The 21,954-nt window shown below is 34.5% G+C and overlaps 1 pseudogene; it reads left to right on the top strand.

Annotated features, from left to right (window-relative positions):
* Nucleotides 1–9,752: 9,752 nt before the first annotated feature.
* Nucleotides 9,753–11,333, top strand: LOC111880754 (probable dolichyl-diphosphooligosaccharide--protein glycosyltransferase subunit 3B; annotated as a pseudogene).
* The last annotated feature ends 10,621 nt before the right edge of the window (nucleotides 11,334–21,954 follow it).

Raw genomic sequence — 21,954 nt, 5'->3', positions numbered from 1 at the left:
AAAAAAAAAAAACAAAAAAAAAAACAAACAAACTAGGAATGTGATCGCAATTCTGAATCACAAGAACCATTTTGTCAATGTTGGATAACAAATAACCGATATTGAATAAAACGATTGAACAAATCAACGATATTGAATAAAGCGAATCAACAACAATACAGATGATTCGAAACAAAAAGAAGGATATTTGAAGAAGAAAATAAAAAAATATGAATGATCGAATGGATCGATGAATCAATGAATGAATATCGTAAAGTATGATGATCATTATTCTTAATATAATCTAATTCTTGTCAAAGATAAAATAATATTTTATTAATGATTAAAATAAAACTTAAAAAAATGTTTTTTAATGAGAAATTAAATATCCTTCTACATTTTCTCCATACATATTCTCCAACCATCCTAAATGATGACAAGTGTATTAAAATGTTATTAATTTAATTAAATATAACACATGTCATCATTTAACATGAGTAAGAGGATGAATAGCAATAAAATATAAGACGATATTTAATTTATTTTTGTTAAATTAAAATGAGAAAAGTCTGATGGTAACTTTACTTAACAAAAATTAAAGATAATCTAATCTAATGGTTGTTCTTGGGTTCTCGCAAATATATGAGTTCTCAAAACAACTTTTATTACGTGCAAACCCAATCCCACATCGGTAAAAAGTGAAACTAGGTGCTTGCATATAAGGCAATGTGTAATCCCTTTTTATCACCAATTGGTTTTAGAAAATGGAACATAATTGTTCTTCTATGTTGAGAATGGCTAGGCTAGTAGTGATCCTAACAAGTGGTATCAGAGCTACGGTCATAGCCCGGACGATGTGATCGGATTAGGTGGCACAATCCCTAGTTAATCTCGGTCCAACAAAGTTGACCTTGAAGCCTTGTATCGAAAGTCTTCCTAATGGCCCAGGTTAGGTGAGTGTGTCCCGAGAATATCGGCGGTATAAAAAGGATTGGATCAGATGAATAGTCGTTGTAGGGGAGGCCAAGAGCGAAACTTGTGTTTGAGGGGAGGATTGTTAGGTGCAAACCCATTCCCGCATTGGTAAAAAGAGAAACTAGGTGCTTGCATATAAAGCAATCGGTAATCCGTTGTATCACCAATTGGTTTTAGAAAATGAAACCTCATTGTTCTTCTATGTTGAGCATGGTTGGAGATGTCTCTCATTTACACCAATCTCTAGATGATTTGGAAGGTGTGCAATGCATTGATGTTAAAAAACAAAAGACGAACAGTCATGATGGTTACAGATGATATTAGTATTAACACTTTTAATTAGATTAAATCAAGATCTAAGCTTTATAATTTAGAGTGGTTTGTTTGGCGTATGTCTCCACCTTTGAACTCATTTGTTTCTTGACTTAGCTTCTCGTTTAAGTCCTTTTTGTGCTAATATATGTTGCTCGCCATTAAAAAACAATAAAAATGATTGAAACATAGAAATTAATTACGAACAATAGACTGTTTTCTTTATCGTCAAAGTAGTCAACCTTAAGCATTATTAGTATATGATATAATTGAATATAGATGTGTAAATAAAACTTATGGTCACCATGTTATGTCAGTTGGTGAAAGAACCCTAACTTTCATAATTAAGACATTGTTACTCCAAGTCACTACAAAACATGCTACATGCATATTTATAAACAATATTTACATTGATAGTTTGATTACAAAAGACTGGATACAAACCGACTAAGTTTTAGTATATTGCATAACTACCCAGGATATTATAGTTTTATACATACATAAACCCAAGAACAAAAGTAATAATATAAACTATTCTAAATCTTCCAACAGTATATGACTATATTGGATTATCATTATCTGTATTTATTAAACACTGAGAGGGGTAAGCGGTGACGCTTAGTGAGTTCAATAATAGAGACAATATAATGTTATGCCATATATATACTTCAATATGGCAGAAGCAAACGGAACAAGGAAAAACAAAGGCATATGTGAATCATGCGACAAGCTTTCCATCTCAAATCAATGAGACATAACAACTTCAATACTTGATATACATTAAAAATGCTTCGACCCAAATGACACAGAAGACATATAATTTCTGATTAAACATTTTGGTAGATTTCAGGCTTTCAGCCCTATCTAACTCTCTGCCAATGCCATAGGGGTAGAATTCATTCTCTTGCGATACATGCTCTACACGACCAGAGGCTACATACCAATACCACTGTGAATCTAAGTCCTTTCACTGATCACATGGCCAAAGGTACAACTTTGCTATCAAAATAGCAGAAATAATAACACGAGATTATAACACGAAAAAAGCACATAGCACATATAACCCATAACATACAATTGTTCCTATATATTGAACTCACCGTGAATTAATTGGAGTTTAAAATAGTAATTTGGGCAGCACTTCGTTACTATAATTAACTTTCTTCGATGAAAACCGAGAGCTTTATTGAAAATCAGGCCTTGCGAGGGATGGGCTTCAAACCGAAAAGATAAATTTCTCGGGCTCTTCGAGCACTTCAAAACGTGTTTCGGGTGTTGGGTATGATCCCGAGGCTTCGGGGGATGCTAAGTAGCTTAAAAGAGGGTTTACGAGTGAAAAATGAGAGAAGTTCCACTCAAAATCGGGAGATCTCGCACCTCCCTTTATATAGGGGAGGCTTCGGACCGAGGAGAGAAGGAAGGAGCATGTGCCTCGCATGCGAGGGAGGCAGGTGGCGAGCATGCAAAGGGCGACACAGGTGGAAGAGACGCGTTGGATTCTTGTTGGCCGAGTCTTCAGTGCAAGGAGTGTCACCACTAGCATTTTTGGCTAGGAAATTCCATCCTCAGGTAAGTAAGGACTATTGTGAGACTTGTGCTAACACATTTAAGTGTACAATATGAGTTCCTAATGAGCCATGTAGTGTTAGAATGAAATCTCTCCAAGTATATCTTATCTCTCCCAAATCTCTCCAAGTATATGAAATCTCTCCCAAATTTCTCAAAGTATGTGAAATCTCACCCAAATCTCTCCAAGTATATGAAATCTCTCCAAGTATATCGAATCTCTCCCAAATCTCTCCAAGTATATGAAATCTCTCCAAGTATATCGAATCTCTCCGAAATCTCTCTAAGTATATGAAATCTCTCCCAAATCTCTCCAAGTATGTGAAATCTCTCCCAAATCTCTCCAAGTATATGAAATCTCTCCAAGTATATCGAATCTCTCCCAAATCTCTCCAAGTATGTGAAATCTCTCCCAAGTCTCTCCAAGTATGTGAAATCTCTCCTAAATCTCTCCAAGTATATGAAATCTCTCCATGTAAGTGAAATCTCTCATAAATCTCTCCAAGTATGTGAAATCTCTCCCAAATCTCTCTAAGTACCTTCCTCAGTCGAAAACAACTCAAAACCGAAAGAGAAAACCCAATAGGACCCTCTTGGTTCGGAACCCTCTTGGTCCGGACTCTTCTTGGTCCGAAACCCTCTTGGTCCTGAATCTCTTGGTCGGAACCCTCTTAGTCCGGAATGCCTTCTAAGGAGCCAAGAGGAATTGCATCTCGGCACCTCCCCTTGCTTCGGATCTCCTCGCTGCTTCGGAAGGGTTGACTCTAGAAGGAATGGCCCCGGAAGACATTGCTTAAAGACCTGCTTGGAAATCTAGCCAGCCTCGCACCTCGGTCCGGATCGACCAAATTCGCACCTGACTCCGGACTTCGCTCGTGACTTCGGAACTCGCCCAGTGCCTCTGGAACTCCTTGGTTTCCACTTCGAACCCTCGCATACCTGACCCTCCACTCCGGAATTCTAAGAGGTGCTTCGGAAATTGTTATGTGGCTCCGGGATTCACCTTTTGACTCCGGATTTTGGACTATTTCGGACTTTTTCTCCATTTTGGGGTATTTTGACGTCGGGAATCCCATCAAACGCATGTTTTTCGTAACTTAAACCCCTAAAACCTCTATTTTATGCCAAATTTGATTATTTAAATCATATTTACATAAAATAAAAGTTTAGGAGTTATGAAGATCTTATCCTAAATCAAGATAAGGACAAGGAGGTTTGACCTTGTGATTTGATGTAATCGTCCATTTACCATGCAAATCACAATATCCAATGTTTTAACCACCAGATAACCATGCATGAACCATCAGATCCCCATGCACCAAAGTTCCCTCCTTTTCTTATACTCTTAAAGCAACGACAGTAAAAGAAAATGGGGCTTCACATTTTTTCTCACTTCTCTCCTATTCTCTCACATACCCCTCCCAAGTGCAAAAATCAAGGATCTTAGTAAAAGCAAGATTTCTCAACTTCTCTCTAGAGTTTTAACTAAGTTTCTCCACTCATCTAACATGTTATGTAATTTTCAAAATGAATCCATATTATTTTATTCATAATAATATGTGATGATCACCTTTAGGACAACATTCCTCCCAGGAAGTTCCTCATCTCAGCCAAAGGTCTAAGCTTGAGATCTTCACTCCATCATTCCAAACAACTCATCAACTAACTCAAAGTGAGCTTCATACCCCCACTTTTTTCTCAAAGTTTTATTGTTTTTTGGGGGAGAATACAAGTCAAAGTCTTGCATAAATCATACTCTATTTCCTTATTATATATGCATGCCATTATTACCTGTGCATATGTATGAGACCCCATATAAATAGTCCAAAAACTCGAGATTTTGATTGAGTCTCAAGAGTTTGGATTATGTTCCTCAAATCATGTTTGAAAACAAGAGCTAGTATGCTACCAAGTATAAGTCACAAATTATTATAATAACAACTATAAGGATTTGCTTCAAGATTAACTTAAACAAGTGGTGGAACAAATTATTTTGAAAATGATTAAATTATGAAATAATATTATTTTGGATCATTTTTGGCCAAACATAAACATAAGGGTTATCTTGGAACATTATGTCATACTCATGACTTTGTACCAAATTAACAAAGCTATTAGAGATTATTTATAATTATTTAATAAAAATAATCCTACCAAGAACAATATACGAAAACAGAGTTTTCATGAAAAAAGTATTTGCATGTCATAAACTACTGTCATAAAACTTTCAGGAACATAAGTAATGTTCTATATGTCATAAAACAAAAAATGTGTGTCATAACCTACAATCATGAATTTACAAAAATTATAACTTGATACTTTCCTTTTGACTAATATGGGCCTGAGCCGCCAATTTATAAAAAGGAAAGACCATTTTTTCCAATTCCGATAATGTTGGGTCATTTTGATAAACGTTCAAAACGACTTATTTTTCAATAAACGAAATGGAACGAACACGAGGCACCCAGTTAACAAGCACAATAAATGAGATGGAACGAAAATGATATTTCTATTCAATGAGTATTGATATCATTATTTTCTCTAACAAATAATGGATCTCAAGCGATTGCTCAAAAGGTTATTAGTACTCTAGTCAGACAAATCTCAAAAGTACCTAAATATAAAAAATATTAGCGTACGTCTAAAGTCCTATAAGGAGTTATAGCCAAAGTCTCCTGGAGGGAGAGCGGAAATTTGTGTATAGATCTATACGAGGTTGACACCCCGCACCTTCGCTGTTCGCTACAGCAAGACCGGCCAATCTAGGGTGACAAATGTCTTTAACAAAACAAGGGCGCCTGAGAAACGCCAAAACAGGTCCCGGTCATATTAGTATGGTTATAACGACTCACTAGAATACGTTATGTTAGCTAGAAATTTATGTAAGGAAAAACCTCATAAATAAATTTTGGCACTTTGTGTTGACTGTTCTACGCATGGTAATGATGGTCCGCATTTGTTGTGTTGACTGTCCTTTTACATTGTGTAGAATGTCCACAATCGTCATGTTGATTTCTTTCACCTAACAAGTATTAGAGTCTTAATACTGCTATTTTACCAACAAGAAAACATAAGATTTTTTGGGGAAGACGTTTGTAAACGATTTTGAAAATGATAAACTAACACACACATATACAAGTATACACAGTTGGACACGGAACTTACGAATATTTTATAGCAGAAAATACAGGACTTTCTGGAGAAAACGATTTCATACGATTTCGATAACGATAAACTAGAACGCATACTCACTTATATCCGATAATATTTACAACTGTATTCTTTTTGGAAATACGGGATTTTCTGAAACGGTTGGTTATTACTATTCAAAAGAACTATTCTCGAAAACAACTCGCCTTTACAAACTATACTACTTTTCAAAGATCACTCCTTATAAGGATGAACTAGAGTATTGACACACACGAATATATCTATAATTTTCAAAGTAAGACTTCAAACGGTTTCATAGAAAATATCGGATTTTCTAAAAGTACAATGAGAACGATTCTAAACAAATTTAAAACTATTTCATGCAAAAACGCTTATGAACTCACCAACTTTTTAGTTGACGTTTTTCAAAACGATTTGTATTCTTAGGGATCTAGTAAGCAGGTAACAAGGGATACGGATGCAAGACTATTTAGCTGTAGTTTGGAATTTTTCTGCTTATGTCTCTTTTATGTAAATCAAAGGACAAATACAATATGTAAACAATGTAAGCATGTTATCTCAATTTATGATGTGTTTGATTTCTCTGTTTCATTTATATTCAATTGTTATGATATTGTACAATGAAGTCATCTGCCTCCGGACGTTTCCGCCATCTGGTCCGGGGGTGTGACAAGGAGGGTGCGACACGGGTCGACAGCTGGCCTCGGATGACTCATCAATTCGGACATGCAACATGCTGCGAGCAAGGGTGACGTGACCGAAGTCTGATCATGCAAAATTCCTCGGATTTTGCGATTTTCTTGAATTTTGTGCCCCGAACTTCAAAATTCCATAACTTTCGCATACGAGCTCCATTTTTTACGTTCTTTATATGCACGCGTAGGTGAAATTATTCTCTACAACTTTCGTTTAGACTCCGTTGGCTAATTTTGAATTTATTTTTAATATTATTATTTTTAACAGACCGGGGCAGGAAAATCCGTTAAAAATTCATAACTTCTTCATCCGATGATCGTTTTCCTCTGTCTTTTTACCGTTGTACTACTATTGACGAGACCTTTGATTCTCGTTTAGGTTGCGTCGGCTAAAAATCACTCGATCTTTTTTTCGAGATTTTAGCTGTCTACTTTTATTCCGAAACTTAGAAAAATCATAACTTCCTCATATGAAGTCAGAATTGGACGTTCTTTTTATGAAAATTCTCGGTTTAATGAATACTACGAATTTCGTTTAGATCAATAAAGCTAAAAATTAGTTTATCAAAAACTCACTTTTTACGCTAAATAATGTTTGCCGGTTTTGTCGCGGATCTTTGATTGATCATAACTTCTTCGTTATAACTCGGATTTCGTTGATGTTTTCGCCTAAATGTTTCTAACAAGATGCTTTATAACTTTCAATAATAGAATTATACTTATTTCAAATTTTATATTTTCGTTAAATTTTAATATTTGATATTTGATTGGAATCTTATAAGACTTAATATTTTCGGAGTAAATCTAAACATAGTTTTACTTCATTTCTATTAAAAACTATCTGTTAGAACTCAATGCTCGATATCATATAATATTTCATAATATTATTTATTTTTAAACTACAAAACACGATAACTGAACATGTATGTTACAGTTGACAACTGGATTGACCAGTCAAATGGTAAACATTGAAACAAACCGGAAAGAAAGTGTCAAAATTACTATTTTTTTAGAACTTAGTGTCTTAGTTGTAAAAAAATACCAATATCAAAATCGAAATTTTATATAAACAATGTATTTTATGCAACTAACAATTAGTGACTTACTAACATGAGACGTACGTAAATGATGCCTAATACTTAAAAGCTTTTTTAATGTAATTAGTTTAGTTCAAAAGTGAACATAAAACCACTTTTAAATTCGACTCCCTATAAATTTACATAATAATTAAAGAAATGAATGTTTAGGCATTTAGGACTAGATCACTACGTAGTTTCTCATGTGAAAACATACAGATTTTTTCTTTGAGATACCTACAATTTTTAAAGCTTATGTTCTTTTACCTATTGCTTTTTAATGCGATATGTCTGATAAGCAAGTAGAAAATGTTATTAAACCTTATGATTATAATCGATATATTTTTACATAATTACATGTTGCAGCATGACACGTTATGTGTGAATGGATGATATTGGAAGAGAAAGTGGTAGTGTGTGAATTACATGATTATAGATTATATTATCTTGGGACCCTTAAGAGACATATTAGGATACTACCTCTCATTTCAAAATTGCTTTCAACATTATGTACATATATGTCCGTGCATTATTATTATTATTATAAGATTTCTGGTGCGACTGTGAATATTCTAACTAATAATGTTAACACTTATATGAATGAACATAATAATATTGTATCTCAGAAAAGTTATAACTTGTGCCGTACATAGTTGATAAATTATAAAGAAAAAACATCATAAATGGTCCCTTTGGTTTCCCAAAATCTGAAGTTTAGTCCCTGTGGTTTAAAAACATCATAGATGGTCCTTGTGTTTTCAAAACTTTCGATGATTGATCCTTATTGCTAACTCTGTTAAAAAAAGTCCGTCAACTAAAGGGCATTTTCGTCATTTCACTATCACAAGGACTATTTATGATGTTTTCTCTTATTTTTTTTAAACCCAAGAAACAAAAACATGAGACCCAACCTAATTCTCTATGAATACACACAATCAAAGCTTTGAGTTCTAGGGTTTGGGGGTTGATTCTCCAAACCAGAGTCCATAAGACATTTAGAACACAATATATCGACACTTTGCTCGCTCGTGAATGAAGCTTCTTCTGAATCAATCTCAAATGATATTCTCAGAAGCTCTACATGTGCAGAAAAAACTGAAAAGATGATTCATAACCAACCTAGAAGACAATTCAGATTCAACACTCTTCCACATTAGTCATTATCCCCATAAATCGACAAATCATACCTGTTCTTGAATCCACAACTAACCCTACCTATGTTCTTGAGTGCGTTTTTCTGAGCGAAGATCATATCCATGGCCGCATTCATGTCTTTCTTAGTGGTATAAAAGCTTCAATTTCAGGATGACGATCTTGTAATTATCCCTATGAACCAAACGACCCTGTAATGGAGGTCCAAAATGAGAATGATGAATAGAAGAATGTGAGTGATCTTAAAATTACCTGAAATGTGTATGAAAGTCTTATTGATAAGAACTGATTCAGGTCTTGAGTAAAGGAACCGATAGTTTACAGCAACAATTTCATGGACCAAAAAAACAAGCAATTGCAGTAGTTGCCGCCACCGCCCAGACGCCGTGGGTGCAGCCCAGGCCGCCGTCACCTTCAGTCAGACTATCAAGTTGTAATTCCGTCATTGTTTGGGAGAACTCAACTGCCAAAATTCGAAGCTCTATTTCGTGGGTACTTAGTAATTCACAACATTAATTGATTTACTATAACAGCTCAAGGAAAGCATTGAAGGCACTGAAAATCGCTAATGAAGCTTCAAGGAGTTGTGAGAGATTATTTGGTGAGGAAAGAAGCTGCACCACCGGCCCCTAGTCATAGTCGGCACCCTCTATCCAAAATTCTCGTAACAATTTTTCCCTCTTCCCATTTTTGTTTTAATTTTCACTTTCTCCTCCACCGTTACCCCCCCCCCCCCCCCCCCCCCTAATTTGAGAACCACCCCTAATAGAAAACACTAGACATATAAATATACACACTCACATATAGCTCATCTTCTGTTGACGAGATGAAGGGGTGGGAGGTTGTCACTGATTCCAAGGGAGTCATCGTCCACGACAACAGATTCAACTTTGTCCGACGGCAACCTAATGAAATCATCCGTCGTGACATGGGCATGAACCATTGTTACGATCAAGGGAACAAGTAGAAGAAGTATGGCGTAATGATCCATTTTCTTGGTTCGTCGGAGAGCCTTTAAAGAGGTTAACGGTCTTTTTTGTAGATATTAATTGAGCGATTTATATGTAAATAAGAAAGACCCTTTGCATATTTTTTCATTAATTAAAATAAAAAAAATCATAAATGGTCCATGTGGTATTGAAATGACGAAAATGCCCTTCAGTTAATGGATAAAACTTAACGAAGTTAGCATTAAGGACCAATCATCGAAAGTTTTGAAAGCACATGGACTATCTATGACGTTTTTAAACCACATGTACTAAACTTCAGATTTTGGGAAACCACAGGGACCATTTATGATGTTTTTTAATTATAAATAACATAGATAGTAATTGTAATAAAAAAATGGAATATGAAATTATTTATAATCAGTGGCGTAGCCACATTGAGGCGACAGTGGGCCATGGCCCACCTTACAAAAATTCAATTTCATAAATTTAATGTATATATTTTATTATATATAAAAAGAATTTTGGTTTCATAGCCTACCCCAATGACAAATTAAAATGGAAAAATGACATATTAGCCCAATGATGTTTTGCACATTTACCCATTGTGTCCCTTAATTATTGTTCGTGCTTTATGAGGGAATAAACTTATTTTTGTCGGATCAAATTGGCCCCTTTTGAAGAAATGAAGGGGTAAACCGGTAACTTCTTGGCCACCTCAACAAAGAAATTGACTTTAACTTCTTCCTTTGAAAATTTCCTCCTTTGACTTTGAATCGGGCCATTTACAGTGAATGTGAATCAATTTGGAAGCTAATTTTGACTTTAACGCCTTGCCACACATCCGCCTCCTTCCACCAAATGCGACCACCTTAAAAACCGACTCGATCTCCATGGACGCCGGTGATTTCTCCCGTTTAGCCTAATCCATGGGGGAATTTATCGAATCGAGAACTAAACTCAAAATGGGTCAAATCCACCGTCCTCCAATTCTCTCAAAAACTCAAATAGGGTTCTTACTCGCTGCATTCCTGATATCCTTGCCATTCCTGTTCAAAAGACTATTAGCCGGTGAAACACTTCTACACGATAAGAGGGTTTGGCTATCCGATTCTGTGTTCATTTACTTCTTTAGCGTTTCGGGAACTATGCACAACATAATTTGCAAGCTCGTCTTCTTCTACCAGGGATCTGGAATGTAGTTGGGTGCTGAGGGTTTTGCTATCGGGTTTCTTTACACCATTGTTGGCATGTTGTTGGCTTTTATGACCCATGTTTTAGTTAGGTTGCAGAGTAGGATTGCACAGAGGACGATAATGATCATTGCCATGATTATTTCAGTATGGGCTGTGAGGAAAGTTGTGTATTTGGATAATTGGAAGAGTGGTTATGCTGTTCATGCGTATTTGGATAATCGACTCTTCACAGATGATGAAATCAACATCGAATTGTTGTTCTAGGGAGGGCTTGATTTTGAGGATGTGTCTCTGATTTTTTATTCTTTAATGGATTTTGAGACAAGAACAAATGGTGTTTTGACTTTTAAATGAGGAAATGAATGCGTGGAACATCAAACCAGCTAATATAGGTTAGAGGGACTATAAAGACAGGTCACAACAAAGTTTATTTCCTCATAAAGCACGGAAATATTTAAGGGACTCAATGGGTAAATGTGTAAAACAACGTAGGGCTAATGTGTCATTTTCCCAATTAAATGTGTAAAACAACGCAGAACAAATGGTGTTTTGACTTTTAAATGAGGAAATGAATACGTGGAACATCAAACCGGCTAATATAGGTTAGAGGGACTATAAAGACAGGTCACAACAAAGTTTATTTCCTCATAAAGCACAAAAATATTTAAGGGACTCAATGGGTAAATGTGTAAAACAACGTAGGGCTAATGTTATCTTGATAACTCAATTGCTTCATTATTGTTTTTATTTTCATCATAGATTTTATATTTTATCGTAGGTTCCTAAATCCTAATAAATTAGGTTATTATTTCATGATATGAATTATTTTATTTGTATTATTATACTATATGTAAGTTGATTTTGTTAAAAAATATATGAGTATGCTTGTAATTGAAAATTTTGTGATTAGTGAATTTTATTGACGAATGGGAACAAAGCAAAAAAGATTAGATTCATAAAGAATAGATTATGTAATAAAATGACTGATGATTTTATTGTTGACAATCTGGTTCTTTACATCGAGAACGATATCGCTAAACTTTTCAACTTAGATTTCATTTTAGATGATTTTAATGATCTAAAAGAGTGTCGTGTGCAATTTAAATAAATAATTTATTTTAAAATATATACATTGTTATATTTTGTTATCATTTGAAGTATTTTTTTACTCGTTCATATCCTATAAATTATATGGCCTACCCTAAAACTAAATCTTTGCTACGCCACTGTTTATAATTGATTAATTCAGTAATTGATTATCAAACATTTTGAATTTCAAAATCTCTATTAATAATATTAATTTTGAAGGATTTAAAAGAAGATTTTAAGTTAAATATAAAATCATAGAAAATGACACATGCCACTTTTAAAGAGTAGCAAAAAACAATTATAAATTATAAAAATATGATAAATGACAAAATTAGGATTTTTATTAATATAAGAGAAATTATACGGTTATGTACAATATTCTATTTACATCATTGATATTATATAACAATATTCTGTTTAGATCATTGATAATATTTTTGAGACTTACAAAAATTATTATTTTGATAGAAATAGTATATGTAATTATATTGTTATGGATAATATTGTAATCTATAAAAATAACTTGTGTCACATGTTATTTTTTTCAAAGTATCAATTCAAAAATTTATCTTTTATTTTCAGGTTGACACGTGACAATATCACAAAATTTTCTCTATTTACTCAGTTTTTAAAATTTAAATAAATCAAGATGTGTATTAGATTCGAAATTTAAAATTTGAAATAAATTATAAGGTAACTAATTTGTAATAAATTATATTTTTATTTTTCTTCATATTTTAGTATTATATTATTATATTTTTTTATATTTTATCAATATAGTTTGATTTTCTAAGTTGTCAACCCGTGTTATTCACGAGTCTCTAACCTAGTTATATATATATATATATATATATATATATATATATATATATATATATATATATATATATATATATATATATATATATATATATATATATATATAGAGAGAGAGAGAGAGAGAGAGAGAGAAAAAAAAAGAAAAAGAGAGAAGGGTCGGCCTCAAGAAATTGGATGCCGTATGCAATTTAGTAAAAAAAAATGTCTCAAAAATATTCTAAATACCATCCTTTAGTATAGTTGTAAAAACCAAAATTTCATTCAAAATAGTATACAAAAAACTAAACTCCTTTTACTTAAAAATTATCATTCTTTTAATATTTAAACCCAACTTCACTATTTCTCTATAATAGATGTGTTAAGAAAATATCTTATTGCAATTTTCTCTTCTCATGCCTTTGAAAAATCAATATGAAAACTGAAATTTAAAATTATGAATTAGAAAGACAACAAAATAAAAATCCGGGTGAACCGTGGGAAGTTTTATGCCAGGAGCCCAAAACGGACAATATTTTATAGGTGTCAGATGGAGATGTTCCAAATACTTGTAACGTCCTGATTTTGAACCTAAAATTTTCATTTTTATTTATTCAAAATATTCATTTACATTAGAATATTTTTTACATTATGCCGAAACATGATTGCGAATGCGCATATGTACAGTCGAACATTGCCCTTCTTATGAATAAATGATGCTCCCGAGAAACATTTATAAACAGCTGGGCAAGCGCTAGGCTTGGTGAGTTCCCCAATATACCATATACCATAATACTTATACATGCATACAAATAATGGCTCTCGTACTTTAATCGTTCTGCAATAAAATTTACGAGGGTCTATAGGCTCCCGTACTTAATTCGTTCTGCCATCAACCCGAACTAGATAGACATGGGTTTGTAGGTTCTTGTAATTTATGTGTTCCGCCATCAACCCTAACTCATTTTTAAGCATACCAACAATTACGTACATAGATACTACACATTCGGCTTTACATGCACATGGAAACTACACTATGGGCTCTGCTCTACTGGCTCCTATATCCTAACCTACATGGATATATATACGGGAATACATAATATAGTGTGTTGTAACATCCCGATTTTCAACCTAAAATATTCATTTATTCAAAATAATCATTTGCCAATGAAGCTCTTGAAAAACATTTATAAATAATTTGGTAAGCGCTAGGATTACTGAATTCCCCCAATATACTATATACCACAATACTTATACATACATACAAATAATAAATGGATCAAAAATGGAAACTCATTAAATTGTCTCCTTGATGCCTCTTATCATATTTTCTCCATTACAAAATGGGTCAATGTATACTAATTGTATATTTTAGTTTCTTAGGGTAAAGAATATATTTGGTACTTAGATAGTGGTTGTTCAAGACATGATAGGATTCAATTCACTTCTAAATGAGTTCGTAAAAAAGCACGACCCAACTGTTACGTACAGAGACAATGGCAAGGGAACTACAAAGGGATGTCGCACTATTAAATGCACTTTGTTGTATTCAAGAATGTTTCACACATAAAAAGTCTTCAATACAATCTCATCTCAATCAACCAACTATGTGATGCTGACTATGAATATCATTTTAACAAGAAGGAAGGAAAAGTTGTTGATCAAAAGAATGTCACTATACTAACCGCAAACCGACAGAATGACATCTATGTTATGGACATGTTTTCTGCTGAAAACTCTCTTCGATGTTGCTTCTTCGCTCGTGATCAATCCCATATGAACTGGCTGTAGCACAAGAGACTATCTCACTTGAACTTCAAGAACATATCAAATATTTCTGGGAATCAGCTTGTGTGAGGAATTCCTAAGATGCAGTTTGTTAAACATAAATTATGTTCAGCGTGTGAAAAAGAAAAGAAACCCAAGTCATCCTTCAAGCCACAATCATGTTCCTCCATCACCAAACCCATTTATCTCCTCCATATGGATCTTTTCGGAACAATTCCAATTAAGTCAAGATTTGGAAAGAAGTTCACCCTTATCATCGAAGATGAATATTCAAGATTTACATGGGTAATCTTTTTGAGAAAAAAATTTCATGTTGCTGATGAAATCATATCACTTATAAATAAATGGGAAGTTCTTTATGATCATACAATTAGGTAATTACATAGTGATCATGGAACTAAAATTTAGAAATTCCTCCTTAGAAGATTTTTATTCAAATTCATGAATTTCTCAAAATTTCTATGCTTTTAGAACCCCTAACAAAATGGCATTGTTAAAAGATGAAATTAGACTCTCATTGAAGTTGGGCGAACTATGGTTGTTGAAGTTGGTCTTCCTCTATCCTTTTAGGCTGAAATTGTTAACACAACTTCTTATACTCAAAATAGTTACATCATTGTAAAGAGTCATGGGAAAACCGTCTATGAGCTACCTAAGGGGAGAAAACATGACATTTCTTACTTTCATGTGTTTGGATGTGTTTGCTACACTTTGAATCAAAAAGATCAACGCTTAAAGTTCGAAGCTAAAGTCGATGAAGGAGTTTTTCTCATATACTCTAGTGTGTGAAAGGATTTCAGGGTATTCAACCTTTCAAGGCAAACTATTGAGGAAACGGCTCATGTCACATTCGATGAAGATTCATTCATTCATAATCGGATTAATCATTCGTCTTCCATTCTAAGTGACCTCACTCTTAGTCCATCAGACCATGTTCCTGAGTTTTTGCCAAATGTAACTAATCATGTTGTTCCTAATATGGATCAAATTGTCAATTCACATTCTACCTTCAAAAGATTAGGCTATCGTCTTGAAGAAGTTGAGCTATCAAACTCCTCAAAACAGGAAGATTCAGTTTCGAGTAATATGAATGAAAATAATAATCCTAGAATTCTTCAAGATCATCATGAATCTGAAATCATTGGAGATGTCAATTCAAGGATTCTCACTCATAGCAAAGTCAGCAGTAACTTTTGCATGTTTGTGAATTTTGTCTCAATGATCGAACTAAAGAATGTTGTTGAGACTTTCAAAGAAGGTTTTGTCAGCTGAAGGTTTGGATTATGACGAAACCTTTGCCTAGGTTGCTAGACTTAAAGAAATCTATATGTTCCTTTCTTTTACCTCATTCAAGAAATTCAAAGTCTATCAAATGGATATTAAGACTACCTTCTTACATGGGAATCTTCAAGAAGATGTTTTTCTAAAACAACCTCCAGGGTTTGAATGCAAAGAATTTCTCAATCATGTATATCATCTTGATAAAGATATTTATGGTTTGACGCAGGCACCCAAGGCATGGTATGTCACATTGGCTAGTTATCTTCTGGAGAGTGGATACAAACAATGAAAAATTAAAAACACTTTGGTCACCAAGTAATCAGGATCTCACATCATCCTTACTTAAGTGTATGTTGATGATGTCATTTTTGGATCTATTAATGAAAAGCTGAGTTTTGAGTTTGTTGAGGTTATGGCCAATAAATTTGAAACGAGTATGATGGGTGAACTAAATTTCTTTTTAGGTTTGTAGGTTAAACAACTCATTGATGGAATCTCTTTTTGTTAAGCTAAATACATTGCAGACATACTGAAGAAGTTTGAATTTTATGATAGCAAGCCAACGAAGACTCCAATGTCTTCATAAACGTTTATCTCTGCTAACCAACTAGTGATGATGTGAATGTAACCCTGTATCGAGGAATGATAGGATCACTTCTCTATCTTACTGCCAGTCGCCTTAACATTTTGTTCGCCACCATATTATGTGCTCGATATCAAGCCTATCCAAAGAAATCTCATCTTCTCGTTGTAAAAAGAATATTTCGTTACTTGAAACATACACCCAATATTGGGTTATGGTATCCTCATGATTCTGAGTTTAAGTTGGTAGAATACACTGACTCGGATCATGGTGGGTTATGTGCTCGATATCAAGCCTATCCTAAGGAGTCTCATCTTCTCGCTGTAAAAAGAATCTTTCTTTACTTTAAACATACACCCAATCTTGGGTTATGGTATACTCGTGATTCTAAGCTGGTATAATACACTGAATCGGATCAGAGTGGGTGTGGCATTGATCGAAAAAGTACTTCAGGAGGAGCTCAAATACTGGGAAATAGACTAGTGAGTTAGTCCAGCAAGAAGCAGACATCAGTGGCTTGTTCTACTTCTAAAGCTGAATATGTAGCCACTATAAGATTTTATGCTCAAATTCTTTTTATATAAAATCAACTCTTAGACTATGCTTTCAACTACTCAAAGACTCCCATTTATTGTGACAACACTAGTTCCATCCAGATGATACAAAATGCGATGCAACACTCTAAGACCAAAAAAATTGACATTCGACATCACTTCATCAGGGACATAGTTCAGAAGGGAAAGGTGGAACTATTCTACATTCCATCCACTGATCAATTGGCTGACATTCTAACTAAGGCATTGGATGAGAAGACCCTGAATAAATTGATTTTTGATCTCGACATGCTTTCAATGACTTATTTTTTAGCTTGCTTTGAAAACCTTTCTTTTATTCGCTTTCTTAAAAAGAAAACACAAAAACAAGTACTTTATATATTTTGCTTTCTATAAAGAAGCTTAGATATCTTACTTAATTTTTGTATCTAATGTTTACAAGTGCTTTCTTTTCTCTTTATTATCTCCTTCAGGTCTACTAATATTGTTGAGATTAAAACTCTAATGATCGATAGATTCAAACAGGTAAACAAATTAAGAACAAGGAATGAATATCAAATATGTCGAATGATTTATTATCAAAACTTTATAAGAGCTCGATTAAGAACTTCTACTGTAAAGGCGTGAAGGGTTTACAATACGATTATACGATTTTCATAAAACAGTGCATGCATGCACCTTAAATAGCTAAACCCTAATTAATAAATAATGGATGGACAAGACCAACCCGGATACATAATAAACTAAACAAAAGGCCCATAATGACGCAACACATTAAGCTCTAACAATCTCCCCCTTTGCGTCAATTGAGGCAGGAGACCTTCATGGTTGTGTTCGCTTCTGAGTCTTGAAGAGCTTGGGCATGATGCTGAGAAGAGTACTGCGAAATCCTATGTACCACCTGATCATATCCGAATAACACTTCTTTGTAGCAGCATCATTCACATTGCAAGTACCAGTGATATCCAAAATATAGTTCAAGCAAACTGTAGAAAATAGATGCTTATCTAGTAAAGCTAATAGACACTTTTGAACATCTCTTATTTCTCTGGATCCTCGTTGAAACATCATGGTCCAATATCTGTTTCTATCTTCCCCATTTTCATCTTCTCAATGACAGATGTCGAACCCTGAGGAAGGACTGTCGGTTTCTTTCGTAATACAGAAGCTATTTCAATATCCAGCTTTGCAACTTCATGTATATACAAAACCAACATTCTTTTGATGTGAGTAACGATTGGTTCATATTTTTCTCATCTTGCATTAGGAGATGCAACAGAATGATCCAATCATAGGGATTCAAACATGGCAGATCTGCGAGTGAGAACTCGAACATCAAATTCGCAAAACCTCGAGAAGTCTTAAATTTGACATTGACAAAAATCTGAATTTGAATTGGCCCAATAACTTTCACTGTTGTTAACTTCTGCGAAATCTAGGTCTAGAATTGTGGCTTGCCATGCTTCAATTAGAAATCCATCAGAGACTTATCAACATTCACATTCAAATTTGAAGTGTTCGCAACCACATCAAAATAGTGAAACAAAAATGTTTTCGGAGTGATGGGAAAATCGAGTTGCGAATCAAGGGTGTTGTCCGGTTCAAATGATGTAACTGGATCTAACTAATGAATACTCGGGTTATCAACTGATTCATTCATAATTCTCTCCAAGGACCAAGGAGGAAATAGCAGCTTTTTGTCTTTAAGAGCAGTTTGAGCGTCACGTTCAGCTTTTTCTTTCTTTTCTGCTTCTCTTGCGATCCATAAATTTTCATCTATAACTGCATCACGAGCTTTGCGTTTGAGTCTCGTATTTTCGTCTTCGTCTTCTTCTTCTTCATCATCATCTATTATCTTTTCCTTTCCTCTAGAACCCTAAGCTACATTATCCTTCAGTTCTGATCCCTTTGTGTTCTCAGTTTCACCAGCTTTCTTAGGAACTTTCGTAGAATAAGGCTTCACAGTTTCTCCCCTTGTTTTGGAAGTGAGCTAAACTACGAAACATCCTCAAGTTTGTTTAGAATTGTGAACATTGGATTTTCTTTTACTACCCTTCTTAGGTGATTAAGTTGGTTCAGATGGACCGACCTTCGCAGCTCTTTTCTTTCCTCCTTTCTTCGGTTTGTCTGCCTTGTCGAGGATCTTTTGACATTCACGAGTCATAGGGAGAAAACCTGAGACTGGTAGAGTGCGATAGTTTTGCATCACATCACTTACAGCTGTAACATCTCTAAGCATAGACTCTGGAATGGAGCCAATGAAGCTGAACTTGGAAGTATCAGCGAGAATAATATTAGTGGTGTGGAAGATCTGGATTTCATCCATGCATGAGAATTGAAGAATGGGGATGTTTAGCTTGTTGATCGCCCATTGAACCACAATGGTCTAGAAATGAGCACATGATATTTCATTGTGTCGTATAGTGGAGAGGGTACTTTGGACGAATTTCTCCCAAAGCACAGAGCCATAATCAAGGTTGATTCCATAATAGACCCCGTACATCATCTTCATAAAGAACTTGCTCGCATAGTTAGAGCCAATAACACTTTCTGAAAAGGTCTTGAATAGAAAGGGTGAACAACCAGTTCTACAGCGGCGCCAAATTAGGCTTCTTGAACTTGGAAACTGCAGCCAAGACTTCCTTGTATCCCATCTGGTAGAACATTTCCATGATGGAAGAGTTGGAGACGCTCTCAGGGTCAACCAGGTCACGACCCCGAGGAAGCCCTAGGAGGTTACAAAACCTCGATTTGGTGATGTGGGTTTTCTGATTGAAGATTTCGAACGTATCAACTCCTTTCCCTTTTGAAAACTTGTTGTGGAATAAGCTTTTGATAGATGCACCAATGGAACAATCTATGATTTGGTGAGAGCGATAACTAGTGGAGAATACCTCAAGCACTCAACGATTAGGTGAAGAAAACCGTCATATTTTGCTTGGTCAAGGTCGAGAATCAAGTTTTGATTTGCCTTGACGTTGAGGATCGAGGATTGGGCCATCTGTTTTGCAACTGAGGGGGTCTCTAAAGAAGCTGACATGGAAGCTTAAGGAAGGAGATGATGAATAGTAGAGAGAAAATTCGCCGGAGAATTTTGATTGCTTTTTGAAAGTGGTAAGTAACTACCGAATCGACAGAATCCTTATATATCGTATAGTAGGTGAGAGAAAATCGGCGATTGGTTGCATCGATTACAAAAAAGCCACCTAAAAAGGCGTGAAATACAGCTGTGACGAGTGTTAGGTGGCGTCAAATCAGCGTCCGTTCAAATTCACGCGCCCAAATCTTATCCTTTAAGATTTCGTTGTAGTGACGCCTTTCGCAGTTGATTCAATTATAAACTTTCACAATTATCATTCATCAATAATCCTACGAAACTAAAAGTAATAATCAGTACCACGAACTAGACTTTGTAAAATCACAAGGATCTTCGTGCGAGAGTGTGCCAAAGATAAAGAAATAAATCAACATTATACTTAGGGATTCTAGTGATGTCTATTAAGACATGAAGCAGATGGATCCCAGGAAATGATCTCTTCCTTTGCAGTGAAGGGAGACTTTAAAGTGTCTATGTGGTGTCCCGTTGAATTACGATCATCTATTTGGTGAGAAGCCGTGAAAGGATTCTTTTCATTAAGCTCAAGGGTTGGCTTTATCTTCAACCAAACTACGAAACTTGACATAAGTCCGAACGTTCAGATAAAGTACTTGTCTGACCAGTGTAACCATAAAAATAAGTATGCTTTGGAATTATTTTAAGTGACTAGGATTAGTATAGAAATCTCGAGAAAAATAAAAATTGGATCTATTGGGAAGAAACGTCTTAGTAATAGAATGTCTCATTAAGATCACACAAAAAGAAAAAGAGATTTCATGGTACTGACCATGAAGGTGGACATTCGTTAATTCCTTGGTGAAAGCTAGAACAGTTAAACTGTTCATCGTCAATTTATAAGTATGTGTTGGATTTTGGCTTTCACTCAGTTTGTGGTAATGACGAATTTAAGATCATAAACACAAAAAAATTTAACCATAAACCTCAGTGGTAACATCCGAGAGTCTCAAGCGTTACATTTATGAAAGCGAAAGTGATGGAGAAACGGTAAGAGGTGGTTCCAAAGAAATAGTGTACCTCTGCTATGTGAAATCGACCAAGCAGTTAACTCTTAACTTAGATTGAGAAGAGTAAGGTAGCTCATGACTTATGTGAATAAACAGCCTAATTGGGAAGAAATGATTAGTGTTATCGAATCATTAAGGCTTTAAAAAAAGAGTCTTTGAGGCTTCAGACTACATGCAACAACATGCTTCTAGGGACACTTAGCTATTGCATAGATTAAAAAATTTATACCTGCCCCATCATTCGTAATTGAGATCACCAAGATATTTGCTTTCAAATTTGCTCAATTATCTAATATTTTTGGTATTTCTGATTACTTTGTAAAAAGAAATAAACATATAATTTTTTTTGTACTTTTGTTTTTCTGAAAAAGAAATAACAACATAAAGAAATAAAATATTTTTGGATTTTCAACAATCTAAAAAAGAAATAAAAATAGAATAAAATATATTTCAATTTGCGATTTTTTGAAAATGAAATAAAAACATAAATAAGTAAAAAAAAAAGAGATAAAGAAAATGTACAAAGGATACATGACGTTCCTAACCACGAATGAATAGTAGACTATGAGTCATTACAAAAATTCACACCGGTTCGTCGCGTGAACAGTTGACTACGAGTTATTGCGAGCGTTCGTATGAATTCGCAGTGTGAACAGCGGATTGCGAGTCACTG

This window comes from Lactuca sativa, chromosome 7 (genome assembly GCF_002870075.4).
Source record: "Lactuca sativa cultivar Salinas chromosome 7, Lsat_Salinas_v11, whole genome shotgun sequence".
Taxonomy (NCBI): domain Eukaryota; kingdom Viridiplantae; phylum Streptophyta; class Magnoliopsida; order Asterales; family Asteraceae; genus Lactuca; species Lactuca sativa.
This window is presented reverse-complemented; position numbering and strand designations above follow the sequence as displayed.